The sequence below is a fragment of the Oncorhynchus mykiss genome, chromosome 16 (assembly GCF_013265735.2).
Source record: "Oncorhynchus mykiss isolate Arlee chromosome 16, USDA_OmykA_1.1, whole genome shotgun sequence".
Taxonomy (NCBI): domain Eukaryota; kingdom Metazoa; phylum Chordata; class Actinopteri; order Salmoniformes; family Salmonidae; genus Oncorhynchus; species Oncorhynchus mykiss.
This window is the reverse complement of record NC_048580.1, coordinates 34,544,533-34,560,402: the sequence shown is the minus strand read 5'-3', so window position 1 is coordinate 34,560,402 and position 15,870 is coordinate 34,544,533. Positions and strand designations below refer to the sequence as shown.

The window sequence follows — 15,870 nt, the reverse complement described above, 5'->3', positions numbered from 1 at the left end:
TATGTGTCTGTGTATGTTGTTTATTAATTTATCATAAGGTTACATTAGCCTCTCCATATACTGTAACTTATGGTGCACAGTCTATGAAAAACTTTTTATGAATGACACAGCCCTTACACAGTACTCTAGCTGTAATGTGCTACTTTACACACACAGTACACATAATGATAGGCGCAATGGATCCACATTTACGAGGCCATCACTCAAGTTGGTTTCTCAAATGATTGCCTCGCCTGGTTCACCAACTACTTCTCTGATAGAGTTCAGTATGTCAAATCGGAGGGTCTGTTTTCCGGGCCTCTGGCAGTCTCTATGGGGGTGCCTTAGGGTCCAATTATTGGACCGACTCTCTTCTCTGTATACATCAATGATGTCGCTCTTGCTGCTGGTGAGTCTGATCCACCTGTACGCAGATGACACCATTCTGTATACTTCTGGCCCTTCTTTGGACACTGTGTTAACAACCCACCAGACGAGCTTCAATGCCATACAACTCTCCTTCCGTGGCCTCCAATTCCTCTTAAATACAAGTAAAACTAAATGCATGCTCTTCAACCGATCGCTGCCTGCACCTGCCCGCCTGTCCAACATCACTACTCTGGATGGCTCTGACTTAGAATACGTGGACAACTACAAATACCCAGGTGTCTGGTTAGACTGTAAACTCTCCTTCCAGACCCACATCAAACATCTCCAATCCAAAGTTAAATCTAGAATTGGCTTCCTATTTCGCAACAAAGCATCCTTCACTCATGCTGCCAAACATACCCTTGTAAAACTGACCATCCTACCGATCCTCGACTTCGGCGATGTCATTTACAAAATAGCCTCCAAATACCCTACTCAATAAATTAGATGCAGTCTATCACAGTGCCATCTGCTTTGTCACCAAAGCCCCATATACTACCCACCACTGCGACCTGTACGCTCTCGTTGGCTGGCCCTCGCTTCATACTCGTCGCCAAACCCACTGGCTCCAGGTCATCTACAAGATCCTGCTAGGTAAAGTCCCCCCTTATCTCAGCTCGCTGGTCACCATAGCAGCACCCACCTCTAGCACGTGCTCCAGCAGGAATATCTCTCTGGTCACCCCCAAAACCAATTCTTCCTTTGGCCGCCTCTTCTTCCAGTTCTCTGCAGCCAATGACTGGAACGAACTACAAAAATCTCTGAAACTGGAAACACTTATCTCCCTCACTAGCTTTAAGCACCAGCTGTCAGAGCAGCTCACAGATTACTGCACCTGTACATAGCCCATCTATAATTTAGCCCAAACAACTACCTCTCCCCCTACTGTATTTATTTATTTTGCTCCTTTGCACCCCATTATTTCTATCTCCACTGTGCACATTCTTCCACTGCAAATCTACAATTCCAGTGTTTTACTTGCTATATTGTATTTACTTCGCCACCATGGCCTGTTTTTGCCTTTACCTGCCTTATCTCACCTCATTTGCTCACATATTATAAAGACTTATTTTTCTACTGTATTATTGACTGTATGTTTGTTTTACTCCATGTGTAACTCTGTTGTTGTATGTGTCGAACTGCTTTGCTTTATCTTGGCCAGGTCGCAATTGTAAATGAGAACTTGTTCTCAACTTGCCTATACATTGCCTCAACTTGCCTATACATTTTTTAAAAGTCTCACTGTCAAAGTATGGTTGCACTTGGCAACCAACCGTGGATACTCAACCAGATCTAGTTATTACATAAGCAAGTACACCCTCAATTGTAATATTTTTTTTTTTTGTATAATTGTATTTATTTATTTATTTGCAGCCTCTGTCCCAGACCACCATTTGCTGTAATTAAATGGTTTTGGTGCTCTGCTATTGAGTGATATTTAATGGTCTTAAATGGTTTTGGTGCTCTGCTATTGAGTAGTATTTAATGGTCTTGGCCAAGAAGGTGATGATCAATAATGTCCATATCCAGGAGAATGAGAATATCAATGCGGTATAATGTGCTTCCCCAAATGTCTGTCTGTCTAGTCTTTTTTTTGGCAAAGAGCTGTTTTCTAGTCTTGTAATTATGTCTATGTATTAGTTTGCTAATATTAGTGAATTTTGTTCACGTGTTCATGCTCATATCATGTTTTGTGTTTTGAATTTGTCTAGTTCAATAATGTTTTACAGTTGAAGTCTGAAGTTTACATACACTTAGGTTGGAGTCATTAAAACGTGTTTTTCAATCACTCCACAAGTTTCTTGTAATTAACAAACTATAGTTTTGGCAAGTTGGTTAGGACATCTACTTTCTGCAAGACACAAGTCATTTTTCCAACAATTGTTCAGACAGATTATTTCAATTATTATTCACTGTATCACAATTCCAGTGGATCAGAAGTTTACATACTCTAAGTTGACTGTGCCTTTAAACAGTTTGGAAAATTCCACGAAATTATGTCATGGCTTTAGAAGCTTCTGATAGGATAATTGACATCATTTGAGTCAATTGGAGGTTTACCTGTGGATGTATTTCAAGGCCTACCTTCAAACTCAGTGCTTCTTTCCTTGACATCATGGGAAAATCAAAAGAAATCAGCTAAGACCTCAGAAAAAAAAATTGTAGTCCTCCACAAGTCTGGTTCATTCTTGGGAGCAATTTCCAAACGCCTGAAGGTACCACATTTATCTGTACAAACAATAGTACGCAAGTATAAACACCATGGGACCACTGAAAGGCCGCACAGCAATGAAGAAGCCACTGCTCCAAAACCGCCATTAAAAAAAAGCCAGACTACGGTTTGCAACTGCACATGGGGACAAAGATCATACTTTTTGAAGAAATGTTCTCTGGTCTGATGAAACAAAACTAGAACTGTTTGGCCGTAATGACCATCGTTATGTTTGGAGGAAAAAGGGGGAGGCTTGCAAGCCGAAGATCACCATCCCAACCGTGAAGCACGGGGGTGGCAGCATCATGTTGTGGGGGTGCTTTGCTGCAGGAGGTACGGGTGCATTTCACAAAATAGATGGCAATGACCCCAAGCATACTTCCAAAGTTGTGGCAAAATGGCTTAAGGACAACAAAGTCAAGGTACTGGAGTGGCCATCACAAAGCCCTGGCCTCCAATCCTATAGAAAATGTGTGGGCAGAACTGAAAAAGCGTGTGCGAGCAAGGAGGCCGACAAACCTGACTCAGTTACACCTGCTCTGTCAGGTGGAATGGGCCAAAATTCACCCAACATATTGTGGGAAGCTTGTGGAAGGCTACCTGAAATGTTTGACCCAAGTTAAACAATTTAAAGGCAATGCTACCAAATACTAATTGAGTGTATGTACACTTCTGACCCATTTGGGAATGTGATGAAAGAAATAAAAGCTGAAATAAATAATTCTCTCTACTATTATTCTGACATTTCACATTCTTAAAATAAAGTGGTGATCCTAACTGACCTAAAACAGGGAATTTTTACCCAGATTAAATGTCAGGAATTGTGAAAAACAAGAGTTTAAATGTATTTGGATAAGGTGTATGTAGATTTCTGACTTCAACTGTGTGTATATATATATATTTTTTCTAATAACCCGTTTCCGCTTTATCATTATGGGGTATTGTGGAAACCTAGCTACTGATGTCAATTCACTGTAAAATTCTGTCTACAGCTTTCTGCTGTTATTTGTTCTAAATTTCCCCCAAATTGGGAATAAATGTCTGCCTAGTAGTTCGAGGCTTATGCTCGAGTGAGCAGTCGTGATTAAAATGGCTTCCCTTGATGATCGAGGATGCGACTTTGACATGATAAGGATAGGCGGGACTCTACCTTTGGACTAGACTGAGGGCAAAGGAAGTCTTCCAAAGCCTTTGAAAGTCTCAGACTGTTTAGAATGACTGTATTGGTCTGAATACATCATGTTTTCTTTTGGTTTCACTTTGCTATCCAATGATTTGTTGCAGATGTACATTGAAATACAGTGCGGGCTATCTAAACTATATGAAATGTGTATAGAAGATGCATTTGGCTATTTCATTGAATTCTTTGTTTTAGGAATTAAGCTATGCAGCATTACAACATATGATTCTAAACCGTTGTAGCGGATGTTCTTATCCAAAGTGACTCACTGTCGTCAAATCACAGCTTTAGCTTTGGAGCGGAAGCAATATGTTAAGGAAGTTTGATGGAGAACTTTAACTTTGCTGTGAGGTAGTTGAATACACAGGAACATTGTTAGCAGACCTTTTGAAGAGAGAAAATGGTAGCTGTGTGTTAGTCAGTGGAGGAGTGAGCTGCACCTCCACACTGGCACTGTGCTCTCTTCACCTCTCCCTCTCCCACGCCCATCACCCTCTCCTCTGCTCACTCTCTTTTCACAAACAGGCCTAGTTTCTTGTCCAGGGCAGCATTTTTTTCTCTTCTCACACAGTGGAGAATACTGTCTGTAGCTCTTTCCCTCTATTTTTGGCTATCTTTCTCTTTATCTGTCTATCCCACGCTTTGTCATTCTCCCCCTTTCTCTGTCTGTAAGGACTGAATAGGATTCTGCGGAGGCCCATGCAGTAGCCTCTACTGTCCGGTCTCTCCTTGGTGATTGCTACAATGAAGTGACTCGGAAACTGGATCAAGAGCGAACACCGCCCCAAGCAGCAGTAGGGGATGTGCAGTAGACAACCATCTCAAAATAGACAGGCAGCCAGGCGGGGAGACACACAGTCCTCGGTTATCCCTGCGTGTGGGACCCTCAACACAAATCTGAGAGGTCAGAAAGATATTATTTCAGCTGCTAAGAGGTGATTTGGTCTCAAACACAAACGCATTGAGAACATTTGAAACAGCAATAATCCAGCTGCTCTATATTTGGTTAAGCAGGAATCCATTATATAAGCCACCCCCCAAAGAGCCTATTGAATATTAATGGACCCTTACATCTGGTGGGGAGTAGCCCAACTGAGCAGACGTGTGCTTTGATCTTAGAAAGAAAAATCTAAATGGGCTGATATCAGGAGCCTGTATTTTAAGTGTCTCCGAGTATGAGTGCTGATCTGGGATCAGTTTTGACTTTTAAATGAGAATGAATAATAGGGCAGACCTGATCCTAGATCAGCACTCCTACTCTGAGACGCTTTATGAATACATGCCCTGATGTATGAAGTGAGCAAAGGAACGGAGAAGGTTAAATCGCTTAGTAAGGCTACAGTGTATCTCTAATGCAATCTCACTCTCTTCAACAAAGCAGCCTATCACTGTGATTGTCACACCAATCGAAGACACTCCAGAGTGTTCCTGTGATTACCTTTGAAACTCTGATAGATCGTCTAACTCCGACACCCAACAAGGACAAAATTACGCGAAAGAGGAACAATTCAGACTAAGTATGTTTTAGGTTCAAGACAAGGCATGTGAACTGTCTCTTCCATGCACCAGGAGCAGAGTAGGGCAACCCATAGTTAGATATGTATTTTATATGGTTGGGTAGTGTTGAAGGAAAGTATTCAGACCCCTTGACTTTTTCCACATTTTGTTACATTACAGCCTTATTCTAAATTTGATTAAATAAACATTTTCTCATCAATCTATACACAATACCCCATAATGACGAAGCTAAAACAGGTTTTTAGAAATGTTTGTATTCAGTACCCTTTACTCAGTACTTTGTTGAAGCAGCTATTACAGCATTGAGTCTTCTTGGGTATGATGCTACAAGCTTAGCACACCTGTATTTGGGCAGTTTCTCCCATTCTTCTCAAGCTCTGTCAGGTTGATGGGGAGCGTTGCTGCACAGCTATTTTCAGGTATCTCCAGAGATGTTAGATCACGTTTAAGTCCGGGCTCTGGCTGGGCCACTCAAGGACATTCAGAGACTTGTCCCGAAGCCACTCCTGCATTGTCTTGGCTGTGTGCTTAGGGTCGTTGTCCTGTTGGAAGGTGAACCGCCCCAGTCTGAGGTCCTGAGAGCTCTGGAGCAGGTTTTCATCAAGGCTCTCTGTACTTTGGGCCGATCCTTTGATCCTGACTAATCTCTCTGCTTGCTGCAGAAAAACATCCCCACAGCATGATTCTGCCACCACCATGCTTCACCGTAGGAATGGTGCCAGGTTTCCTCCAAACGTGACGCTTGGCATTCAGGCCAAAGAGTTCTATCTTGGTTTCATCAGAACAGAGAATTTTATTTCTCATCGTCTGAGAGTCTTTAGGTGCCTTTTGTCAAATTCCAAGCGGGCTGTCATATGCCTTTTACCGAGGAGTGGCTTCCATCTGGCAACTCTACCATAAAGGCCTGATTGGTGGAGTGCTGCAGAGATGGTTGTTCTTCTGGAAGGTTCTCCCATCTCTACAGAGGAACTCTGGAGCTCTGTCAGAGTGACCATGGGGTTCTTGGTCACCTCCCTGACCAAGGCCCTTCTCCCCCGATTACTCAGTTTTGCCGGGTGACCAGCTCTAGGAAGAGGTACTTCCAAACTTCCATTTAATCATAATGTAGGCCACTGTGTCCAATCAATTGAATTTAAGTTGTAGAAACATCTCCAGGATGATCATTGGAAACAGCAAAGGGTCTGAATACTTATGTAAATAAGTCATTTTGTTTTTCATGTTTAATAAATGTGCAAACATTTCTAAAAACCTGTTTTCACTTTCTCGTTATGGGGTATTGTGTATAGATTGCTGAGGATTTGTTTTTATTTAATCCATTTTAGAATAAGGCTGTAGCGTAACAAAATGGGTAAAGTCAAGGGGTCTGAATACTTTCCAAAGACACTGTATGCATTAGAGTTCCATTTCCATTCAGTCAGTTCCACGTTATTTTCATAGAGACTCATTAATAAAATGTGTAATTTGAATTTTTGTTAATTATCTGACTTGACTGAATTGCAAAGTAATTGCCCCCAACCCTGGTATGCATACGCATAAGCAAAGGGGGTTGTAAAGGATTTACAGAAGCTGTGCTGCCAGTCTGAACTATTACCGGGCAAGTAACATCATAATCATCTTCTCTATCATTTCCCCTCAATGAGCACATTGTTTCATACGATTCCCCCTTTAAGAAACACTGGGTAATTCACTCAATTTCTCTGTCGAGGTCACCCCACTCGCTTCTCCTCTCCTCCCTAGCACAGCTTAATTAGGGGGGGACACAGTAGAGCAGACACCACTCCCATCCTCATACACAGAGAGTCTCTCTCCTCCCAATAGGGTGTCTAGGAGGTCAGGTGCATGAGAGGCTTAACTGGGGACTTTTCTCTCTGACAGTGGGGGAGGGGGTTTCTACTGGGCACAAACTGGTTGAATCACTGTTGATTCAACGTAAATCATCAACGTATTGTGATGTGGAAAATACATTAGATTTGGAAAAAAGTAAACATGCTAACCAAATTTCAACATGTATAAAACATATTGAATTTATACCTTTTTAAAACAACGTCAGCTTTTCAACGGCTATATCCACTATCAGACAAAAACCAATAGGCTGGTTAGGACCTACTAGATAATTGATGAATCTCCAACTACCTCTTGGTCTCCCATCTAAGGTTTAAGACAAGCCAAGTCCAAATTAAATGTGACCATACTTTATCAATCATCAGTGATGCTATTTAAGCCTACACTATTTAGGCTTTGCAAAGTCATCAACAGCAATTGTTTGAATTCAATCCAGAATTCAAGACAGTACAATAGGCCTAGGATTTCAACCTTTGATTTTCAAATGTAATGATGTTGTGTGATAATGAATGATCAACGACTCAACCAAATATTACCCAATTATCCACGTTGAAATGATAGTGGGTTGGTACCACCAGGCCTTTCCTTCATACAACCCAATTACTTTCAACAGGCCATTGCGTTACTAGCTAGTAGCCCTTCATTCCTTCCATGGCTAGTAGCCGTCTCATTTAGCAAATGCATGCACTTACAGCCAGAGCCCTTTACATGTTAAGCCACTTACAGCCAGAGCCCTTTACATGTTAAGCCACCTACAGCCAGAGCCCTTTACATGTTAAGCCACCTACAGCCAGAGCCCTTTACATGTTAAGCCACCTACAGCCAGAGCCCTTTACATGTACGGCCACCTACAGCCAGAGCCCTTTACATGTTAAGCCACCTACAGCCAGAGCCCTTTACATGTTAAGCCACCTACAGCCAGAGCTCTTTACATGTTAAGCCACTTACAGCCAAAGCCCTTTACATGTTAAGCCACTTACAGCCAGAGCTCTTTACATGTTAAGCCACTTACAGCCAGAGCCCTTTACATGTTAAGCCACCTACAGCCAGAGCCCTTTACATGTTAAGCCACTTACAGCCAGAGCCCTTTACATGTTAAGCCACCTACAGCCAGAGCCCTTTACATGTACGGCCACCTACAGCCAGAGCCCTTTACATGTTAAGCCACCTACAGCCAGAGCCCTTTACATGTACGGCCACCTACAGCCAGAGCCCTTTACATGTTAAGCCACCTACAGCCAGAGCCCTTTACATGTTAAGCCACAGTCCATTAAGTGGGTGTAATGGGAGGGAACAAAGAAACAGTCTACAGAGTGGTGAAATAGTGAGTCACTCTATTGAAGAGGTCAACAGTTCAAAGGACTTTGCCTTTCAATCACATTACACTGAACTCCTACACACTACCCGCTTCAAGTTTGGCTTGATTAAATGGAAACAGCCCTTGATTGAATGAGGATGCCATTCCACTGCAAGGCCACCTATTTCTCTCTGCTCTCAACTCTCTTTATGATGATTCCTAACAAAACGTGAGAGGGTTCTATTGAATAATAATAATAATAATATTACCTTTGTCCTGGCGTTATTTTGACCTCAATGCCTCAACACCGATCCTCTAATCTGCTATATTGGTGTGAACGGTCTGAATCACACTCATCATCTACCTACCATGCTTCTCACTTCACACTCCATAGGCCTGCCTGCCTTGCTTGCGCTCTCTCTGGTGATTCATTTTTGAACATCGCCTTCGCTTCGCTTCACAGGGCACATTTCCACCCCCTGAGTCATAGCCATCCACAGGAGACAGATGTAGAGGAGATAAATGTAAATTATATTTAGCTTAAATGCTAATGCAGCAGCGTCACTCAAGCTCTGTTTTCCACAGAATCACACACAGGTGTTAGAACTCTGTCGGCGGTCGTGATGCGTTAATTAGGCTGTTTCTGTCATCTTAAAGGGACAATCTGTGATTTTAGTGTCTAGTCAAAAGTGCATTTCACCACACTTGATTGTTTGTAAACTGTGGTGGTGGGTTTTGGCGAATTTTGCCGCCACAGTGTTATTTTAATTATGTGGTTACCGTGCTCTTGTCTCTGTTCAGACACATTCACACACAAGGAAATAATACTGGAGTATCATTCTGGCAAGTAATGGTGAGGCCGTCTAACTTTGCCTCCATTTCTGGAGAGAATTCAATATTGTGAAACTACCCCAGACAGTACAATGAGTTTTCGTAATCTAGTTACAGGCAGTCGATTTGACAGGACACCCCTGGGTGAGAGGAGACAAACACAGTCCAGTTTGGCCTCGTCTCGGAAAGTGCTCCTTGAAACAAGCGAGTGGAGTGGTGCGGCCTGCCCTTTGGATCCAGTAAAGCACCATCAAGCACAAGCACCGATCAACACCTGACTGATTGTGTGCAGGCAGGCAGGTGTGCTCTCTCTCACACACACACACACACACACACACCCTAGTCAGAGAGCAGACTGTGCTAGCTAGCCTTTAGCTGCATGTACCTGGCCTTTAGCTCACTTTTCTCTCCTTATCACATGCAATTAGGCCTGTGGATATGAACCTTTATGACAACAGGAGTGATAGCGGCGAGGCGTTCTACAGTAAATGATGCCTTGGACCTCCTCAGCACAAGTCAGGAACACTTTTAATAAGGGGAATCCTGGGCCTGTATTCATAAAGCATCCGAGCCCTGATTTCACTTATTTTCTATATTGCTGCTATTGTCCTCTCTGACATGGCCGTTTAGTCATGACCTTGATAGCTCTCTCCATTTCAAATGTGTCGACATGGTGACACGTGTTGTATGAGGGGATGACAATAAGGGTCGAGGAATCAGGGCAAGGAAAAAGTGTAGGATTAAGTTGGATGCAGGTTGATCTGTCACATCTTCTGACTTTGGAATTTATTTGGGGACTGGTTACAATGCCATTATATTTGGGTAATCGACCTGGACAAAGAGTTCCCCCACTGGTTTCTATATAACATCACCTTCCTTCAGCATTGAGTTCCTTTGGAGGTCTCATATGAACACATACAGTGCATTCGGAAAGTATTCAGACCCCTTGACTTTTTCCCCATTTTGTTAAGTTACAGCCTTATTCTAAAATTGATTAAATAAACAAATGAAGCATGGTGATGGTAGCATCATGCTGTGGTGATGTTTTTCAGAGGCAGGGACTGGGAGACTAGTCAGGATAGAGGCAAAAATGAATGGAGACATCCTTGATGAAAACCTACTCCAGAGCGTTCAGGACCTCAGACCGGGGCGAAGGGTTGACTTCCAACAGGACAACGACCCTAAGCACACAGCCAAGACAACACAGGAGTGACTTCAGGACAAGTCTCTGAATGTCCTTGAGTGGCCCAGCCAGAGCCTGGACTTGAACCCGATGCTCCCCATCCAACCTGACAGAGCTTGAGAGGATCTGGGGAAAAACTCCCCAAATACAGTTGTGCCAAGCTTGTAGTGTCATACCCAAGAAGACTCGAAGCTGTTAATCGTTGCCAAAGGTGCTTCAACAAAGTAATAAGTAAAGGGTCTGAATACTTTCAAAAACGTGGTGTTGCTTTGTCATAATGGGGTATTGTGTGGATTGATGAGGAACAAAAACAATTTAATCCATTTTGGAATTAGGTTGTAACCTAACAAAATGTGTGAAAAGTCAAGGGGTCTGAAGGTACTGTAGAGAAAAACCAGACTCACTTTTTACATGCTTCTGTTGTATTGCAGCAATGTTTGGACCACTGTAGCTCTTCTGCGGGCTTCAAATGGCTTCAGTGTTGCCTCAATGAACTCTGGAGCCTCTAACATAGTGTTTGTGTGTGTGGGAGGGGATTTTCCTCCCTCCTCACATTCTGTCCTGTATGACCCGCACCAGCTATACATGGCATAGTCATTACCATGAACCTTTTTGGTCTTCTATCCAAGCACTAAACAGACCCAGCTCTGCTTAGCTTCAGTGGCGTGTCTGTGTGGTCTGACTCATAGGCTGCAGTGTAGCTGGGTGGGAGTGCAGGTTCATGGGTGACCCAGTGGAACTGGCTGACTGGTGTGACCTAGCTGTCACTGCTGCCGGCATGTGACAAAGTGGGGTCAAAGCAGGTCAGAAGGGGGAAGGGCTGTTGGTTATGTCTAAGTGTGTTTTTATATCCATAGGAGAACATGGGACTGAGATTTATTCCACAACCTGTGACACATGTATTTCACTAAGAAATAATAGCTTGTTAAGCTTTTTTCTTTCTGGTCTGATAAAAAAAAAATTGTGTCATGATGGTGCCAAGACAATCATAGCTCTGAGGATGTAGCTAGCTGACGTAGGTCTACCGTCTGCTGTGACGAGAGCATGCCATAACATTTGACTCACATTCTCTTGCCCTTGCTCTCTCGAACTCTCCCTCTTATCTATCTCTCTCTCTGCTTAGACTCCACCCTAGGGCTTAAGCGATATTCCAAGAGCCTTTGCTGTAGCCAGGGAATAAGTGTGAGGGGCCAAGTGCTGTGGAGGTGTCTCGCTCATTGGTCCATCCTTAAGCCTCAGCGAGTGAGCGTGTCTGTGTGTTGGTGTAGGCCCTTCACGCATGAGAGATTGGGAGTTGCTGTCAAAGCCTGGAAGCCAGTGTACCAATGATGACTTACTTACCAATGTGGGCGCACAGGGCGAGACCGACGAGAGAGAGAGAGAAAGGGTTAGTGCTACCCGAATCCGTGGGACGTCCCTAACCTAAACTCTAACCTTAACCCCTACCATAACCCTAGCCATAACCATTTTAAAATGTCAACGTCAATGGGGTAGGGACGTCCTAAGGATCCCGATAGCATGGATTAGAGAGAAATACAGAAATACATTGATTGAAAGAGAAAGGGAATCAAGAGAGAGAGAAGGAAATCAGCCCGTGTTCATTTTGATGAGGCACTGCATTTGAGCCAGGCCTCTGAGGGTATTAGCATTGCAATCGCAAGCTATCAGAAAGCTATGTGCCCTGCGTGTACCAGTGAGCGAATGGGTGTGCTCTGTGAAGGCCACTCAGCATTAGCCAGGATTATGTCATGGAGAAGGAGGGAGAAATAAAACATTTCATTTGAGCTCACTGTGACAAAGTGAGCTAATCAGTTGATGTGGCTTGTTGTGATTCAGCAGGTTTTTTTTTTCAGAAATTACAGAAGTTCCACTTCCTTGTTATTTATGACAACTTCCATGATACGGAAGAACCTCGCTGTGATCCCTTGGCAAAAACAAGCTAGGATTCTAATATTTATCATTTTGTGTTTCATTACTGTATTTGAGTAACATTAGTTGTCATATTACGGTGTTCAAATAAAATGCTATTTGTCACATGCGCCAAATATAGCAGGTGTACACCTTTGGTGTGAAATGCTTACGTACAAGCCCTTAACCAACAATGCAGTTTTAAGAAAATAGAGTTAAGAAAATATTTACTAAATAAACTAAAGTGATAAAACAACAACCAAGTAACACAATAAAATAATAATAATGAGGCTATATACAGGGGTTACTGGTACCGAGTCAATGTGCGGGGGTACAGGTTAGTTGTGGTAATATGTACATGTAGGTAGGGGTAAAGTGAATATGCATAGATAATAAACAGGTTAGTTGTGGTAATATGTACATGTAGATAGTCACTTCACCCCTATGTATAGATAATAAACAGGTTAGTTGTGGTAATATGTACATGTAGATGGGGGTAAAGTGAATATGCATAGATAACAAACAGGTTAGTTGTGGTAATATGTACATGTAGATAGGGGTAAAGTGACTATGTATAGATAATAAACAGGTTAGTTGTGGTAATATGTACATGTAGATGGGGGTAAAGTGAATATGCATAGATAACAAACAGGTTAGTTGTGGTAATATGTACATGTAGATAGTCACTTCACCCCTATGTATAGATAATAAACAGGTTAGTTGTGGTAATATGTACATGTAGATAGGGGTAAAGTGAATATGCATAGATAATAAACAGGTTAGTTGTGGTAATATGTACATGTAGATAGGGGTAAAGTGAATATGCATAGATAATAAACAGGTTAGTTGTGGTAATATGTACATGTAGATGGGGGTAAAGTGAATATGCATAGATAACAAACAGGTTAGTTGTGGTAATATGTACATGTAGATGGGGGTAAAGTGAATATGCATAGATAATAAACAGGTTAGTTGTGGTAATATGTACATGTAGATAGGGGTAAAGTGAATATGCATAGATAATAAACAGGTTAGTTGTGGTAATATGTACATGTAGATAGGGGTAAAGTGAATATGCATAGATAATACACAGGTTAGTTGTGGTAATATGTACATGTAGATAGGGGTAAAGTGAATATGCATAGATAATAAACAGGTTAGTTGTGGTAATATGTACATGTAGATAGGGGTAAAGTGACTATGTATAGATAATAAACAGGTTAGTTGTGGTAATATGTACATGTAGATGGGGGTAAAGTGAATATGCATAGATAATAAACAGGTTAGTTGTGGTAATATGTACATGTAGATAGGGGTAAAGTGAATATGCATAGATAATAAACAGGTTAGTTGTGGTAATATGTACATGTAGATAGGGGTAAAGTGACTATGTATAGATAATACACAGGTTAGTTGTGGTAATATGTACATGTAGATAGGGGTAAAGTGAATATGTATAGATAATAAACAGGTTAGTTGTGGTAATATGTACATGTAGATAGGGGTAAAGTGACTATGTATAGATAATACACAGGTTAGTTGTGGTAATATGTACATGTAGATAGGGGTAAAGTGAATATGTATAGATAATAAACAGGTTAGTTGTGGTAATATGTACATGTAGATAGGGGTAAAGTGACTATGTATAGATAATACACAGGTTAGTTGTGGTAATATGTACATGTAGATAGGGGTAAAGTGAATATGTATAGATAATAAACAGGTTAGTTGTGGTAATATGTACATGTAGATAGGGGTAAAGTGAATATGTATAGATAATAAACAGGTTAGTTGTGGTAATATGTACATGTAGATAGGGGTGAAGTGAATATGCATAGATAATAAACAGGTTAGTTGTGGTAATATGTACATGTAGATAGGGGTAAAGTGAATATGCATAGATAATAAACAGGTTAGTTGTGGTAATATGTACATGTAGATAGGGGTAAAGTGACTATGTATAGATAATAAACAGGTTAGTTGTGGTAATATGTACATGTAGATAGGGGTAAAGTGAATATGCATAGATAATAAACAGGTTAGTTGTGGTAATATGTACATGTAGATAGGGGTAAAGTGAATATGCATAGATAATAAACAGTGAGAAGCAGCGGTGTAAAAACAAAGGGGGGGGGGTCAATGCAAATAGTCCAGGTGGTTGATTAATTGTTCAGCAGTCTTATGGCTTGGGGGTAGAGGTTGGACTTTTAAGGCAGGGGTGACCATCCCCTCGTCCATGAGCGCAATAAGTGTGCAGGCTTTTGTCCCAGCCCTGCTCAGACACCCCCGATTCATCTAATCAAGGTCCTGATGAGCAGCTGATTAGTCGAATCAGGTGTGTTGGATCAGGCTTTGAGCAAAAGCCTGCACAGCCAGTAGCTCTCCGGGAGAAGGGTTGGCCACCCCTGTTGTGGTTAAGGTTGCCTATTATTTCTGATCTCCCTCTAGTGGAGAGAAACACCCAGAGCTCCAATATGTTTTTGAGAGGCCAGGCAATAGGATTGCTGATCTAGGATCAGGTCCTCTGTGTTCATGTAATCTGATTCATTCAGATCTAAAATGGGAAACTCCTACTATGATACTCTTTGTGAATACGAGCCATGTGCGTACTCTACACGGTTTAGATATGGTGATTTCACTTGATGTGGTGACTTTCCACCGGTTAGGCAATGACTGTCTAACAATGTTACTAAACAGTAAAGGCTGAATTAAACATTTCAGTACAGTGCTGCACAACAGTGTGTACTTTCCCTACAACTTCACATTGCAATATTCAATCTAGCCTGTTAGCAACATTGGAGAGGGGAGGGAAGAAGAGACACATAATATCGTGATATATATTTTACATAATTTTGAGTCATGTAGTGTGAGGTAATGTGCTGCAGCACTCCCACATGTCCAACACCCTTTTGGTAGAAGTAGAAATGGTTCCTCCTGCCCTGTCCTGCAGACTGTGAGGTAGTAGTAGCATTGGTCAGAGTCTGCCTGGGTATCTTTGTTAGTAGATCTGGTCTAGGGCCTGCACAGACAAAGATGGATGCAAGATATTCATGTGTGCCTATGTATCAGTCTCTGTCCCTGTCCGTTGTCTGAAAAGGCCCTTAGTGTATGCTAGCTTTACTAGCAAAATCCTGTTGGTTGGTAAGGATGGCTCTGTTAGTGTAGCTTTGTCAGCATAGCATAGCATTAGCATCTACTCCTCCTAAGTCGTATAATGTTAGGCTGTTGGTGAAAACACCATGTCCCCAGTCCCATCTTGGCGGTAAATCCTTCTGGCAAGCTTTAGGCCTGACTGAAGCCGTAGTCAAGTTAGAATAATTGTGTATTTGTGAGATGCAGGGCTCCCTTGTAAATGAGACCTTTGTCTCAATGAGACTCTTTTATAAAGGTATAATAGAAATAGCCTTGTTAGCATAGCAGTTGCTCTGTCAGTGGGACAGCACTGGTCCATTACCTCTGTTAGCCTAGCTGTCAGTAGGTCTGTCAGTGGG

General features: G+C 42.0%; 1 protein-coding gene across 3 annotated transcripts in view; it reads left to right on the top strand.

Annotated features, from left to right (window-relative positions):
- LOC110491852 (protein kinase C, zeta) overlaps positions 1-15,870 on the top strand; it is a 142,092-nt gene that overhangs the window by 35,756 nt on the left and 90,466 nt on the right. The window lies entirely within an intron of this gene.